Genomic DNA, 16,866 nt, shown 5'->3' with positions numbered 1-16,866 from the left:
ACTTGGTTATTTTCTATCATATAGACCCCTCAAAATGACTTCAAATGTGATGTGGTCCCTAAAAAATATTGGTGTTGTAAAATTGAGAAATTGCTGGTCAACTTTTAACCCGTATAACTCCCTAACAAAAAATATTTTGGTTCCAAAATTGTGCTAATGTAAAGTAGACATGTGGGAAATGTTACTTATTAATTATTTTGGAATAGAAGGAGAAACAGGAGCATATAGTAATAATGTAAAAAATCTTTATTAATATAATAAGGTTAAAAAAGGGTATAGGACACACAATAAGCGTAATTATGTAGACCATGACAAAACATGAAAAAGGGGGAGAGACACATCCCACAACCCACCACCCCCACGTAGAGTAATAGGGTGGTTGTAGTCTGGCAATAAAGGAGAGCACCCCTGCAAAAAACGTGATACCATGAACTAGGATAAGTGGGGTCACAGGACTGAATATGTCCCACCAAGCCGACAGGAGCCAAAATACAGGTGACTAGGGTCAGGGGTGTTATAGGCAGGTCCTGTATTACTTTTTCCCTACACTCCCCTTGAGGAAGCGGCGTGTTTACGCCGCGAAACGCGCGTCGGGGCGTCTTCACCGGTGAGGTCCCCTCATCCCTCATCCCTCTCCCCCCACGGGCATCAGGTGAGCTTTCCTTGCAATTATATGCCTGACATTGGGGCCGTTCTGGTCACTCACGGTTTTTGGCTGTGCGCTTTACATTGGGTGTCAGGGCAGCGGCGATTCCCTCTCACACCATATTACTTTTACTTTATGATTCACTTGTTCCTATTGGTGTGATAGGGAACGTTATGGGTGCTATTATATACATGCTGTTAGGCTCTGCACACGCTTAGTCACTCATTAGCCAGGCACTGCCACTGCGGTGGGGGTTTTTCCCTGGCCAGTGTATTTTGGCTCCTGTCGGCTTGGTGGGACATATTCAGTCCTGTGACCCCACTTATCCTAGTTCATGGTATCACGTTTTTTGCAGGGGTGCTCTCCTTTATTGCCAGACTACAACCACCCTATTACTCTACGTGGGGGTGGTGGGTTGTGGGATGTGTCTCTCCCCCTTTTTCATGTTTTGTCATGGTCTACATAATTACGCTTATTGTGTGTCCTATACCCTTTTTTAACCTTATTATATTAATAAAGATTTTTTTACATTATTACTATATGCTCCTGTTTCTCCTTCTATTCCATGTTTAGCGTTTGGAGCGACTACATAGAGTCTGGGTGACTACTACATATACTTGTTTAACTTTCTCTCCCAGATCTCTGATATTATGTACTCGGTACCCTGGTTGGCATTAATTATTTCTGTGTGTTTCACAGCTGTTTCCGTTGTTATGGACTTTCGTGCACGTGACCGCACTTGGCGTGCACAACTTAATGAGGTACTCCATGACGGTACTGAAGGGGGTAGTGATGGACCCACCAGAGAATTGCAGGAGGTTATCACACGTTTTAAGGATCTGCTACGTAAACGAACGCGTATTTGGTGGAATCACGAATTCCTGGACAAATACATTCAAAAAGATCTTATCCCGAGGGGACTTCGTATCCAAGTCTTTCCCTCCTTCCCGATCGACGACGAGGAGTTTAAGGGTAAATGGGAAGATCTTACTAACACCTGCTCCAAAGGATTCATGGTCCTCCTTAAGCAGACAAACCAAAAAACATTGAACTCGATCGAGGCGGAGATAGACGGGTTACAGGCCACCCTACATAAGGATATGACGGGCGATGCCCTAAAGAAATTAAATGATGAGGTGGACGTGGAGCTTCAGAGATGGGCGAAAGAAATTCAGGCCTCTAAGGCCAAAAAATTCCAACGTGATGTCCACGATAAGCAAACATCAAGGGTGTATAGGTGGCAGAACCCACCTGGACGGGCTCGTACCAGGTCTCGAAATGGTTTTCACTCTAGATCTAGATCTAATTCTACCCGCTCTAATAAGTCCGCCTATGATGAGGACATTATTCCCGCCTCCCAACCCAGTGGTTCGGCTATTCCGGGGTCTGGTGATAAAAGAATGGCTACAAGACAACAGATTAAGACTCAGACCTCCGGAGGGAGGGCTGCCCAGGTTGGTACGCAAGGACACCTACAGGTGCTCAATCTCTCTACTCATGTTCTCTCCGAGGACCAGTTAGAGGTCCTCAGCAAAGGTTTGACCTTTTCTCCCACAAACTCTTTCAATTATTTTTCAGCTGTAAAAGACCTCCATTTATTCTCCCGTAAACTCATCCTCAAGAAACTTCATTCTGGCAGAGATCCGTTTATGGGGATGGATGATATTGAGAGGGAGACTCTTCGTGACTTGGAGGACTTGCTTGAGGAACAGCAGACATCAGACGTAAGTAAATTTCCTCCGTCCACTCGTTCCAGATCAACCAGGTTTCCCCCCTTGTCTATGTCCCCGGCAATAGAGGTCTTCACCAAATTAGTCGATGAGGACCTAAAAAAACTATCTGTAGTGCGGACATTTGACAATCTTACCTCTAGGCAGCGTCTGGCCATTCAACAACTCAAATCCATGAAGGACGTTGTCTTTAAACAAGCGGACAAGGGGGGAAATGTGGTGATCTGGCCATGTGTTAAATATGAGCGGGAAGTGTTCCGGCAGCTCAAAGATTCAAACACCTACCTCAAGCTGTCCTCCAATCCCACGGCTCCTTTCCTACGGGAATTGCAGAATATTTTGGTTGGAGCTCGTGATGCTAATGTGATCACCAAGCAGGTGTTTGAGGGTTTGGTGGTGAAGTCACCGAGGGTCCCAACCTTTTATTTATTGCCCAAAGTCCATAAGGATGCCCTCGACCCACCGGGACGTCCTATCGTGTCTGGGATCGACAGTATTTGCGATCCTGTCTGTCGTTTCATTGACTACTACCTTAAACCATTAGTGGAAACGTTACCATCCTTTATTAAAGACACGACGGACGTCCTGGCCAGGGTCGATGGCATCCTTGTGGACGAGGGGACGATATTTGTGACAGCCGACGTCGAGAGTCTGTACACTTGCATAGATCACTCCGATGGTTTGGCAGCCGTCCGCTGCTTCCTGGGGGCCTCCGACCTGGGCGGCCCTTTGTGTGAGCTGATCCTCGAGCTGGTGGGGTACATCCTCACCCACAACTTCTTCGTCTTTAAAGATACTTTCTACCTTCAGAAGCGTGGCACGGCCATGGGCGTGGTGTGTGCGCCCTCGTACGCCAACCTCTTCCTTGGCGCCTGGGAGAGGGAGGTTTTTGGCGACGGGGGCTCACCGCTTGCTGCCCATGTGCTGTGCTGGCTTCGTTATATTGACGACATTTTGTTTTTGTGGGGGGGGTCTGCCCGCCAGCTCGAGGAATTCATGATTAGCCTTAATAAGAACCCATTCAATATACGGCTCACTTACAATTCCAGTGAGGCGGGGCGGTCGACTTCCTGGATGTCCGTCTGGAGGTCGATGGTGACCGGCGCATCCAGACGGATGTGTACAGGAAGCCGACCGCTGTCAATTCTCTACTACATGCCTCTTCCGCTCACTATTCTGCCACCATTAGGGCCGTCCCGGTCGGACAGTTCCTCAGGGTGCGGCGGATTTGCTCTACTGAGGCCCTTTTTGAGTCGCGAGCCCTGGATTTAAAGGAGAGATTTGCGGCTCGTGGGTACAGTCGCAGATCCATTAAAGCTGCGTACAATCGGGCTCGCAATACACCACGGAGTGATCTTTTGCACTCCCACTTTCGGCGTCGGTCTGTGGGTGGTGATGAACGTATCAGGTTCATCTCCACCTACAATCATGAATGGGATAACATGAGGTCTATTTTGAAAAAACACTGGCCTGTTCTCCAGGTTGAACCTTCCTTGCGTACTGCCCTGGGCTCCTTTCCCCTCATGACCCCGAGGAGAGGCACCAACCTTAGTAACGTGTTGGTGAGGAGCCATTATATCCCAACCCCGGAAAGGAATTTCTTTGGTTCCAGTGGCCCCCGTCCGGGATGTGTTCCGTGCGGGCACTGTCTTGCCTGCGCCAATGTCCTGCGCTGCTCTGACTTTACTTCCAGCGATGGGTCTAGAACATTCCAGATTAGACAGCGTATATCCTGCGGCTCTACTAATGTCATATATTATGCGACGTGTCCTGTTATGAAAGGCAATTCAGTATCACAATGGACATGGAGGTCAGAGCACATACAGTGATCTGACAATAACCCAAAATATTAGAACGAGCTCTGAGACGTGGGAACTCTGCAGACCGCAATCCCTGATCCTCTCCAAACACAACTAGAGGCAGCCGTGGATTGCGCCTAACGCTCCCTATGCAACTCGGCACAGCCTGAGAAACTAACTAGCCTGAAGATAGAAAAAATAAGCCTACCTTGCCTCAGAGAAATACCCCAAAGGAAAAGGCAGCCCCCCACATATAGTGACTGTGAGTAAGATGAAAAGACAAACGTAGGGATGAAATAGATTCAGCAAAGTGAGGCCCGATATTCTAGACAGAACGAGGATAGGAAAGATAACTTTGCGGTCTACACAAAACCCTAAAGAAAACCACGCAAAGGGGCAAAAAGACCCTCCGTACCGAACTAACGGCACGGAGGTACACCCTTTGCGTCCCAGAGCTTCCAGCAAAACAAATAGACAAGCTGGACAGAAAAAATAGCAACAAATAGCAAAGAAGCACTTAGCTATGCAGAGCAGCAGGCCACAGGAATGATCCAGAGAAACACAAGTCCAACACTGGAACATAGACAGGAAGCATGAATCAAAGCATTAGGTGGGGTTAAGTAGAGAAGCACCCAACGACCTCACCAGATCACCTGAGGAAGGAAACTCAGAAGCAGCAGTACCAGTTTCCTCCACAAACGGAAGCTCCCAGAGAGAATCAGCCGAAGTACCACTTGTGACCACAGGAGGGAGCTCTGCCACAGAATTCACAACAGTGTCCGTGCCCCAGGATATACGTTGGCCTTACTACGCGCGAACTTAGAGTTTGCGTACGGGAGCATGTGCGGGACATTGGCGCGGCCAGGACCGTGTCCGCCGTGGTGGACCTTAAAACTATTCCCCGCCACTTCAAGTCGCACCACAATTGCAATGAGAAATTACTTGGGGTGCGGGGAATTGATGTACTTCATTTGGGGATTAGAGGTGGGGACAACAAGAAAAGACTGGCACAAATGGAAACTAAGTGGATTGTCATTCTTGATACTGTAACCCCTAAGGGTCTTAATGAATCCCTTAGTTTTGCTCCGTATCTCTAGTCATCATGATTTTCTCTTGGTGTGGTATATTCCATCATATGGTTTTTTAGTCCCTCCGGTGGGTTCTTTTGTTTCTTATTTGTTTTTAATTATGTTTTTATTATTATTTTTTCTCCCCGTTATTAGCTCTTCACTCTATGTGTGTCCTGTCTGTGGCTCCCCTGGCTCTGGGTTGCGTTTGTCCCTTTATATATGGTGCTGTTATCTACACTTGCCATACGTGCGGACAACAAGACTTTGGATCATCAAGCACCCTGTCTACAGAGTTTATGGAACATCAGCAGCACAAGCGATATGATTCCGGCTCCATGGCGGATCGGCCGTTTACTGAGCATTGTTTCTAGTTATTGTATATTGTATTTCAGTATAACTCTCTGTATATTCTGGCATGATGTTTGTACACAACTGGGGATTTGTTACACTTACGTCACCCCCCTTTTTTGTACCTGTTCTTATGACCACGTTAGCTGTGCACGCCTCCTTGCGGCCGTGCGCATCGCCCTGCGTGTGGGCGGCATTGGTATGTGGGCTGGCGTCCTATCTGTCCGGTGCATGGTTTTTGGGGGCGTTTTCTCCTGACCCATTCTCTGGGCTGGGCGCCAGGTCCTCCTGCCGGGACTTCCCGCCGCAGCGCGCATGCGCCGATAGCGCCACTTGGATTGGTCTATTTGGGACAGGTGACTAGGGTCAGGGGGGTTATAGGCAGGTCCTGTATTACTTTTTCCCTACACTCCCCTTGAGGAAGCGGCGTGTTTACGCCGCGAAACGCGCGTCGGGGCGTCTTCACTGGTGAGGTCCCCTCATCCCTCTCCCCCCACGGGCATCAGGTGAGCTTTCCTTGCAGTTATATGCCTGACATTGGGGCCGTTCTGGTCACTCACGGTTTTTGGCTGTGCGCTTTACATTGGGTGTCAGGGCAGCGGCGATTCCCTCTCACACCATATTACTTTTACTTTATGATTCACTTGTTCCTATTGGTGTGATAGGGAACGTTATGGGTGCTATTATATACATGCTGTTAGGCTCTGCACACGCTTAGTCACTCATTAGCCAGGCACTGCCACTGCGGTGGGGTTTTTTCCCTGGCCAGTGTATTTTGGCTCCTGTCGGCTTGGTGGGACATATTCAGTCCTGTGACCCAACTTATCCTAGTTCATGGTATCACATTTTTTGCAGGGGTGCTCTCCTTTATTGCCAGACTACAACCACCCTATTACTCTACGTGGGGGTGGTGGGTTGTGGGATGTGTCTCTCCCCCTTTTTCATGTTTTGTCATGGTCTACATAATTACGCTTATTGTGTGTCCTATACCCTTTTTTAACCTTATTATATTAATAAACATTTTTTACATTATTACTATATGCTCCTGTTTCTCCTTCTATTCCATGTTTAGCGTTTGGAGCGACTACATAGAGTCTGGGTGACTACTACATATACTTGTTTAACTTTCTCTCCCAGATCTCTGATATTATGTACTCGGTACCCTGGTTGGCATTATTAATTATTTTGTGTGACATATCTCTGTGATTTAAGGGCATAAAAATTCAAAGTTGGAAAATTGCAAAATTTTCAAAATTTTCGCCAAATTTCCATTTTTTTCACAAATAAACGCAAGTTGTATAGAAGAAATGTTACCACTATCATGAAGTAAAATATGTCACGAGAAAACACAATGTCAGAATCGCCAAGATCCGTTGAAGCGTTCCAGACAGTAGCGTAGCTACCAGGGGGGCAGAGGGGGCCATCGCCCCGGGCCCCGCGCTCTGAGGGGGCCCACCAGGAGGTACGCTACTGTAACTGTATTGGCATGCACAGCGCATCGATGCAGTTACATTTTGCGGCAGAGCAGGGAGAATAGATCTCCCTGCTCTGCCGCTTTGGGGCCTCTGAGCAGATGGGAGGCCCGGTGGCAGCAATGGGCCCACCGCCCGTCATCGCATGGTGAGCTGTATCGGCATCTAGCCGATACAGCTCACCGCAGTGATAAGGGAAGGAGCGCTGCGCTCCTCCCATCATCCCCCACACCGTCTGACAGCGGGCGCGATGACGTCACCTTATATACAGGATCTGCCTATAGGGGGGGAGTGCTGCCTTATATACAGGATCTGCCTATAGGGGAGGGAGTGCTGCCTTATATACAGGATCTGCCTATAGAGGAGGGAGTGCTGCCTTATATACAGGATCTGCTTATAGGGGGGAGTGCTGCCTTATTCTACAGGATCTGCCTATGGGGGGGTGCTGCCTCATTCTATAGTATCTGCCTATGGGGGGGAGTGCTGCCTTATATACAGGATCTGCCTATAAGGGGGAGTGCTGCCTTATTCTACAGGATCTGCCTATGGGGGGAGTGCTGCCTTATTCTACACGATCTGCCTATCGGGGGGAGTGCTGCCTTATTCTACACGATCTGCCTATAGGGGGGAGTGCTGCCTTATATACAAGATCTGCCTATAGGGGGGAGTGCTGCCTTATATACAAGATCTGCCTATAGGGGGGAGTGCTGCCTTATATACAAGATCTGCCTATAGGGGGAGTGCTGCCTCATATACAGGATCTGCCTATAGGAGAGGGAGTGCTGCCTTATATACAGGATCTGCCTGTAGGGGGGAAGTGCTGCCTTATATACAGGATCTGCCTATGGGGGGAGTGCTGCCGTATATACAGGATCTGCCTATGGGGGGAGTGCTGCCGTATATACAGGATCTGCCTATAGGGGGGAGTGCTGCCTTATATACAGGATCTGCTTATAGGGGGGAGTGCTGCCTTATTCTACAGGATCTGCCTATGGGGGGTGCTGCCTTATTCTATAGTATCTGCCTATGGGGGGGGGGAGTGCTGCCTTATATACAGGATCTGCCTATAGGGGGAAGTGCTGCCTTATTCTACAGGATCTGCCTATGGGGGGAGTGCTGCCTTATTCTACACGATCTGCCTATCGGGGGGAGTGCTGTCTTATTCTACAGGATCTGCCTATGGGGGGGGAGTGCTGCCTTATTCTACAGGATCTGCCTATAGGGGGGAGTGCTGCCTTATTCTACAGGATCTGCCTATGGGGGGGGGAGTGCTGCCTTATATACAGGATCTGCCTATAGGGGGGAGTGCTGCCTTATTCTACAGGATCTGCCTATAGGGGGAGTGCTGCCTTATTCTACAGGATCTGCCTATAGGGGGGTGCTGCCTTATTCTACAGGATATGTCTATGGGGGGAGTGCTGCCTTATTCTACAGGATCTGCCTATGGGGGTGCTGCCTTATTCTATAGTATCTGCCTATGGGGGGGGAGTGCTGCCTTATATACAGGATCATTAGCCAGGCACTGCCACTGCGGTGGGGTTTTTTCCCTGGCCAGTGTATTTTGGCTCCTGTCGGCTTGGTGGGACATATTCAGTCCTGTGACCCAACTTATCCTAGTTCATGGTATCACATTTTTTGCAGGGGTGCTCTCCTTTATTGCCAGACTACAACCACCCTATTACTCTACGTGGGGGTGGTGGGTTGCGGGATGTGTCTCTCCCCCTTTTTCATGTTTTGTCATGGTCTACATAATTACGCTTATTGTGTGTCCTATACCCTTTTTTAACCTTATTATATTAATAAACATTTTTTACATTATTACTATATGCTCCTGTTTCTCCTTCTATTCCATGTTTAGCGTTTGGAGCGACTACATAGAGTCTGGGTGACTACTACATATACTTGTTTAACTTTCTCTCCCAGATCTCTGATATTATGTACTCGGTACCCTGGTTGGCATTATTAATTATTTTGTGTGACATATCTCTGTGATTTAAGGGCATAAAAATTCAAAGTTGGAAAATTGCAAAATTTTCAAAATTTTCGCCAAATTTCCATTTTTTTCACAAATAAACGCAAGTTGTATAGAAGAAATGTTACCACTATCATGAAGTAAAATATGTCACGAGAAAACACAATGTCAGAATCGCCAAGATCCGTTGAAGCGTTCCAGACAGTAGCGTAGCTACCAGGGGGGCAGAGGGGGCCATCGCCCCGGGCCCCGCGCTCTGAGGGGGCCCACCAGGAGGTACGCTACTGTAACTGTATTGGCATGCACAGCGCATCGATGCAGTTACATTTTGCGGCAGAGCAGGGAGAATAGATCTCCCTGCTCTGCCGCTTTGGGGCCTCTGAGCAGATGGGAGGCCCGGTGGCAGCAATGGGCCCACCGCCCGTCATCGCATGGTGAGCTGTATCGGCATCTAGCCGATACAGCTCACCGCAGTGATAAGGGAAGGAGCGCTGCGCTCCTCCCATCATCCCCCACACCGTCTGACAGCGGGCGCGATGACGTCACCTTATATACAGGATCTGCCTATAGGGGGGGAGTGCTGCCTTATATACAGGATCTGCCTATAGGGGAGGGAGTGCTGCCTTATATACAGGATCTGCCTATAGAGGAGGGAGTGCTGCCTTATATACAGGATCTGCTTATAGGGGGGAGTGCTGCCTTATTCTACAGGATCTGCCTATGGGGGGGTGCTGCCTCATTCTATAGTATCTGCCTATGGGGGGGAGTGCTGCCTTATATACAGGATCTGCCTATAAGGGGGAGTGCTGCCTTATTCTACAGGATCTGCCTATGGGGGGAGTGCTGCCTTATTCTACACGATCTGCCTATCGGGGGGAGTGCTGCCTTATTCTACACGATCTGCCTATAGGGGGGAGTGCTGCCTTATATACAAGATCTGCCTATAGGGGGGAGTGCTGCCTTATATACAAGATCTGCCTATAGGGGGGAGTGCTGCCTTATATACAAGATCTGCCTATAGGGGGAGTGCTGCCTCATATACAGGATCTGCCTATAGGAGAGGGAGTGCTGCCTTATATACAGGATCTGCCTGTAGGGGGGAAGTGCTGCCTTATATACAGGATCTGCCTATGGGGGGAGTGCTGCCGTATATACAGGATCTGCCTATGGGGGGAGTGCTGCCGTATATACAGGATCTGCCTATAGGGGGGAGTGCTGCCTTATATACAGGATCTGCTTATAGGGGGGAGTGCTGCCTTATTCTACAGGATCTGCCTATGGGGGGTGCTGCCTTATTCTATAGTATCTGCCTATGGGGGGGGGAGTGCTGCCTTATATACAGGATCTGCCTATAGGGGGAAGTGCTGCCTTATTCTACAGGATCTGCCTATGGGGGGAGTGCTGCCTTATTCTACACGATCTGCCTATCGGGGGGAGTGCTGTCTTATTCTACAGGATCTGCCTATGGGGGGGGAGTGCTGCCTTATTCTACAGGATCTGCCTATAGGGGGGAGTGCTGCCTTATTCTACAGGATCTGCCTATGGGGGGGGGAGTGCTGCCTTATATACAGGATCTGCCTATAGGGGGGAGTGCTGCCTTATTCTACAGGATCTGCCTATAGGGGGAGTGCTGCCTTATTCTACAGGATCTGCCTATAGGGGGGTGCTGCCTTATTCTACAGGATATGTCTATGGGGGGAGTGCTGCCTTATTCTACAGGATCTGCCTATGGGGGTGCTGCCTTATTCTATAGTATCTGCCTATGGGGGGGGAGTGCTGCCTTATATACAGGATCATTAGCCAGGCACTGCCACTGCGGTGGGGTTTTTTCCCTGGCCAGTGTATTTTGGCTCCTGTCGGCTTGGTGGGACATATTCAGTCCTGTGACCCAACTTATCCTAGTTCATGGTATCACATTTTTTGCAGGGGTGCTCTCCTTTATTGCCAGACTACAACCACCCTATTACTCTACGTGGGGGTGGTGGGTTGCGGGATGTGTCTCTCCCCCTTTTTCATGTTTTGTCATGGTCTACATAATTACGCTTATTGTGTGTCCTATACCCTTTTTTAACCTTATTATATTAATAAACATTTTTTACATTATTACTATATGCTCCTGTTTCTCCTTCTATTCCATGTTTAGCGTTTGGAGCGACTACATAGAGTCTGGGTGACTACTACATATACTTGTTTAACTTTCTCTCCCAGATCTCTGATATTATGTACTCGGTACCCTGGTTGGCATTATTAATTATTTTGTGTGACATATCTCTGTGATTTAAGGGCATAAAAATTCAAAGTTGGAAAATTGCAAAATTTTCAAAATTTTCGCCAAATTTCCATTTTTTTCACAAATAAACGCAAGTTGTATAGAAGAAATGTTACCACTATCATGAAGTAAAATATGTCACGAGAAAACACAATGTCAGAATCGCCAAGATCCGTTGAAGCGTTCCAGACAGTAGCGTAGCTACCAGGGGGGCAGAGGGGGCCATCGCCCCGGGCCCCGCGCTCTGAGGGGGCCCACCAGGAGGTACGCTACTGTAACTGTATTGGCATGCACAGCGCATCGATGCAGTTACATTTTGCGGCAGAGCAGGGAGAATAGATCTCCCTGCTCTGCCGCTTTGGGGCCTCTGAGCAGATGGGAGGCCCGGTGGCAGCAATGGGCCCACCGCCCGTCATCGCATGGTGAGCTGTATCGGCATCTAGCCGATACAGCTCACCGCAGTGATAAGGGAAGGAGCGCTGCGCTCCTCCCATCATCCCCCACACCGTCTGACAGCGGGCGCGATGACGTCACCTTATATACAGGATCTGCCTATAGGGGGGGAGTGCTGCCTTATATACAGGATCTGCCTATAGGGGAGGGAGTGCTGCCTTATATACAGGATCTGCCTATAGAGGAGGGAGTGCTGCCTTATATACAGGATCTGCTTATAGGGGGGAGTGCTGCCTTATTCTACAGGATCTGCCTATGGGGGGGTGCTGCCTCATTCTATAGTATCTGCCTATGGGGGGGAGTGCTGCCTTATATACAGGATCTGCCTATAAGGGGGAGTGCTGCCTTATTCTACAGGATCTGCCTATGGGGGGAGTGCTGCCTTATTCTACACGATCTGCCTATCGGGGGGAGTGCTGCCTTATTCTACACGATCTGCCTATAGGGGGGAGTGCTGCCTTATATACAAGATCTGCCTATAGGGGGGAGTGCTGCCTTATATACAAGATCTGCCTATAGGGGGGAGTGCTGCCTTATATACAAGATCTGCCTATAGGGGGAGTGCTGCCTCATATACAGGATCTGCCTATAGGAGAGGGAGTGCTGCCTTATATACAGGATCTGCCTGTAGGGGGGAAGTGCTGCCTTATATACAGGATCTGCCTATGGGGGGAGTGCTGCCGTATATACAGGATCTGCCTATGGGGGGAGTGCTGCCGTATATACAGGATCTGCCTATAGGGGGGAGTGCTGCCTTATATACAGGATCTGCTTATAGGGGGGAGTGCTGCCTTATTCTACAGGATCTGCCTATGGGGGGTGCTGCCTTATTCTATAGTATCTGCCTATGGGGGGGGGAGTGCTGCCTTATATACAGGATCTGCCTATAGGGGGAAGTGCTGCCTTATTCTACAGGATCTGCCTATGGGGGGAGTGCTGCCTTATTCTACACGATCTGCCTATCGGGGGGAGTGCTGTCTTATTCTACAGGATCTGCCTATGGGGGGGGAGTGCTGCCTTATTCTACAGGATCTGCCTATAGGGGGGAGTGCTGCCTTATTCTACAGGATCTGCCTATGGGGGGGGGAGTGCTGCCTTATATACAGGATCTGCCTATAGGGGGGAGTGCTGCCTTATTCTACAGGATCTGCCTATAGGGGGAGTGCTGCCTTATTCTACAGGATCTGCCTATAGGGGGGTGCTGCCTTATTCTACAGGATATGTCTATGGGGGGAGTGCTGCCTTATTCTACAGGATCTGCCTATGGGGGTGCTGCCTTATTCTATAGTATCTGCCTATGGGGGGGGAGTGCTGCCTTATATACAGGATCTGCCTATAGGGGGGAGTGCTGCCTTATTCTACAGGATCTGCCTATGGGGGGGTGCTGCCTTATACTACAGGGTCTGCCTATAGGTGTGCTGCCTTGTGCTATATTGAGGACTATCTGGCACATTATACTATATGGCGGTTATCTATGGGGCCATCATACAGTGTGGAGATTACAGTGTTGGAGCCATCAAACAGTTTGAAGGCTACTAAGGGGTCAGTATACTGTGTGGGTGGTACTATACAGTTAGGGGGCATTATACTGTGTATAGGGGAGCTGTACGGGGGGGAGACTTGGGACATTATTAAATTTAAAGTGGGCACTTACTGTATTGTAATAGGGGAACTCGGGTTACTGTGACTATCAAAGGGGCACACAGAGGGCATTATTACTTTCTAGGGGGCAAAATATGGGCTCTGTTTTCTAGGGCACTTGCACCCGGCATTACTATATTATAGAGGGGTGCTTTAGAGTTTAGAGGGGACAGAGAACCACAGTGTAGGTACAGTAATAGGGTCACATACGGCAGCAGAGGCTCAGTATCAGGGTATCAGGTGGAGTAATAGGGACACATATGGCAACAGCGGCTCAGTATCGAGGTATCAGGTGCAGTAATAGGGACAAATACGGCAGCAGCGGCTCACTATTGGTGTATCAGGTGTAGTAATACGGACACATACGGCAGCAGCGGCTCAGTATTGGGATGTCAGGTGCAGTGATAGGGACACATATGCCAGCAGCAGCTCAGTATTGTGGTATCAGGTGTAGTAATAGGGTCACATACGGCAGCAGCGGCTCAGTATTGGGGTATCAGCAGGATGAGGGGTTTGTGCAGGTTGGGAATAGATGGTGATGGCTGGAATGTGAGAAGTGAAACGTGTCTTTGTTGTTTTCTCTGCAGACAAGTTGTAGCTGGAAGAACTTGTCATGTCGGTCTGGGCCAAATGGAAAAGACGGGAAAAGTGACAATTCCATCATAAAGAACGTCAATGGTAAGTGTAGGGATTGTCTCAGGTGAGCAATGGTAGGGCTGCAGTAATGAGGCAACACACAGGCTTCCAGTCCAAACTTCAGTGGTTTATTTTCACTTTAAACAGTCCGTGACAGAAAGTAAGAAAAAAACAAACATACTCCAGCTTGGAGAACCACTGGTCTCAGACTCACCCTTACACGGGATGGGCTTAACTAAGGCTACGTTCACATTAGCGTTGCGCGCCGGTGCGTCGGCGACGCTACGGCGACGCAACGCGCGACGCACCAAAAACGCGCGCAAAAACGCAAAAAATACTTTATCTAAAAAACTAATTAAAGCTGCCAAAAAGGAAACAGAGAAGCACATTGCTAAGGAGAGTAAAACTAATCCCAAACTGTTCTTCAACTATATCAATAGTAAAAGAATAAAAACTGAAAATGTAGGCCCCTTAAAAAATAGTGAGGAAAGAATGGTTGTAGATGACGAGGAAAAAGCTAACATATTAAACACCTTCTTCTCCACGGTATTCACGGTGGAAAATGAAATGCTAGGTGAAATCCCAAGAAACAATGAAAACCCTATATTAAGGGTCACCAATCTAACTCAAGAAGAGGTGCGAAATCGGCTAAATAAGATTAAAATAGATAAATCTCCGGGTCCGGATGGCATACACCCACGAGTACTAAGAGAACTAAGTAATGTAATAGATAAACCATTATTTCTTATTTTTAGGGACTCTATAGCGACAGGATCTGTTCCGCAGGACTGGCGCATAGCAAATGTGGTGCCAATATTCAAAAAGGGCTCTAAAAGTGAACCTGGAAATTATAGGCCAGTAAGTCTAACCTCTATTGTTGGTAAAATATTTGAAGGGTTTCTGAGGGATGTTATTCTGGATTATCTCAATGAGAATAACTGTTTAACTCCATATCAGCATGGGTTTATGAGAAATCGCTCCTGTCAAACCAATCTAATCAGTTTTTATGAAGAGGTAAGCTATAGGCTGGACCACGGTGAGTCATTGGACGTGGTATATCTCGATTTTTCCAAAGCGTTTGATACCGTGCCGCACAAGAGGTTGGTACACAAAATGAGAATGCTTGGTCTGGGGGAAAATGTGTGTAAATGGGTTAGTAACTGGCTTAGTGATAGAAAGCAGAGGGTGGTTATAAATGGTATAGTCTCTAACTGGGTCGCTGTGACCAGTGGGGTACCGCAGGGGTCGGTATTGGGACCTGTTCTCTTCAGCATATTCATTAATGATCTGGTAGAAGGTTTACACAGTAAAATATCGATATTTGCAGATGATACAAAACTATGTAAAGCAGTTAATACAAGAGAAGATAGTATTCTGCTACAGATGGATCTGGATAAGTTGGAAACTTGGGCTGAAAGGTGGCAGATGAGGTTTAACAATGATAAATGTAAGGTTATACACATGGGAAGAAGGAATCAATATCACCATTACACACTGAACGGGAAACCACTGGGTAAATCTGACAGGGAGAAGGACTTGGGGATCCTAGTTAATGATAAACTTACCTGGAGCAGCCAGTGCCAGGCAGCAGCTGCCAAGGCAAACAGGATCATGGGGTGCATTAAAAGAGGTCTGGATACACATGATGAGAGCATTATACTGCCTCTGTACAAATCCCTAGTTAGACCGCACATGGAGTACTGTGTCCAGTTTTGGGCACCGGTGCTCATGAAGGATATAATGGAACTAGAGAGAGTACAAAGGAGGGCAACAAAATTAATAAAGGGGATGGGAGAACTACAATACCCAGATAGATTAGCGAAATTAGGATTATTTAGTATAGAAAAAAGACGACTGAGGGGCGATCTAATAACCATGTATAAGTATATAAGGGGACAATACAAATATCTCGCTGAGGATCTGTTTATACCAAGGAAGGTGACGGGCACAAGGGGGCATTCTTTGCGTCTGGAGGAGAGAAGGTTTTTCCACCAACATAGAAGAGGATTCTTTACTGTTAGGGCAGTGAGAATCTGGAATTGCTTGCCTGAGGAGGTGGTGATGGCGAACTCAGTCGAGGGGTTCAAGAGAGGCCTGGATGTCTTCCTGGAGCAGAACAATATTGTATCATACAATTATTAGGTTCTGTAGAAGGACGTAGATCTGGGGATTTATTATGATGGAATATAGGCTGAACTGGATGGACAAATGTCTTTTTTCGGCCTTACTAACTATGTTATGTTACTATGTTACATAGTCTATAGCCACACCCACAGGTGAGGTATCCATCACATGGGCTGATCACATGATCGTGACATCACTGCAGGTCCTCAACCTTAGGAAAATAACAGGCCAAAACTTATCCTGCTGGGAGAAATATATCTTCCGTCCAACACCTTTTACTGCACCACATACCTCCCCCCTTTGTTCAACCCTATGGGGGTGGACACATGACATACAGTGGACTTTGGACAGGGCATCTGCATTCCCCTGTAGTCTGCCTGCCTGATGTTCTACTGAAAATTTAAAATTTTGCAGGGACAGAAACCATCTGGTAACTTGTGCATTTCTCTCCTTAGCTTGACTCATCCATGTAAGAGGGGAGTGATCTGTCACCAAACGAAATTTTCTCCCCAGCAAATAATAGCAAAGAGACTCAAGTGCCCATTTAATGGCCAGGCACTCTCTCCACAATACTGTACCTGCTTTCGGCTGGGGTAAGCTTCCGGCTCAGGAAACTAACAGGATGCTCTTTTCCGTTAATTTCTTGAGACAACACGGCACCAAGATCTATTTTAGAGGCATCGGTTTGCACGATGAACTCTCTCTT

The 16,866-nt window shown here is 47.9% G+C and overlaps 1 long non-coding RNA gene across 1 annotated transcript; it reads left to right on the top strand.

Moving 5' to 3' along the window:
• The first annotated feature begins 1,966 nt into the window (after positions 1–1,966).
• On the top strand, positions 1,967–6,580 carry LOC138657742 (uncharacterized). The gene is made up of 3 exons (XR_011317164.1): positions 1,967–2,100; positions 2,225–2,370; positions 5,399–6,580. It is a non-coding gene; the product is annotated as an uncharacterized lncRNA (long non-coding RNA).
• The last annotated feature ends 10,286 nt before the right edge of the window (positions 6,581–16,866 follow it).

The sequence above is a fragment of the Ranitomeya imitator genome, chromosome 1 (genome assembly GCF_032444005.1).
Source record: "Ranitomeya imitator isolate aRanImi1 chromosome 1, aRanImi1.pri, whole genome shotgun sequence".
Taxonomy (NCBI): domain Eukaryota; kingdom Metazoa; phylum Chordata; class Amphibia; order Anura; family Dendrobatidae; genus Ranitomeya; species Ranitomeya imitator.
This window is presented reverse-complemented; position numbering and strand designations above follow the sequence as displayed.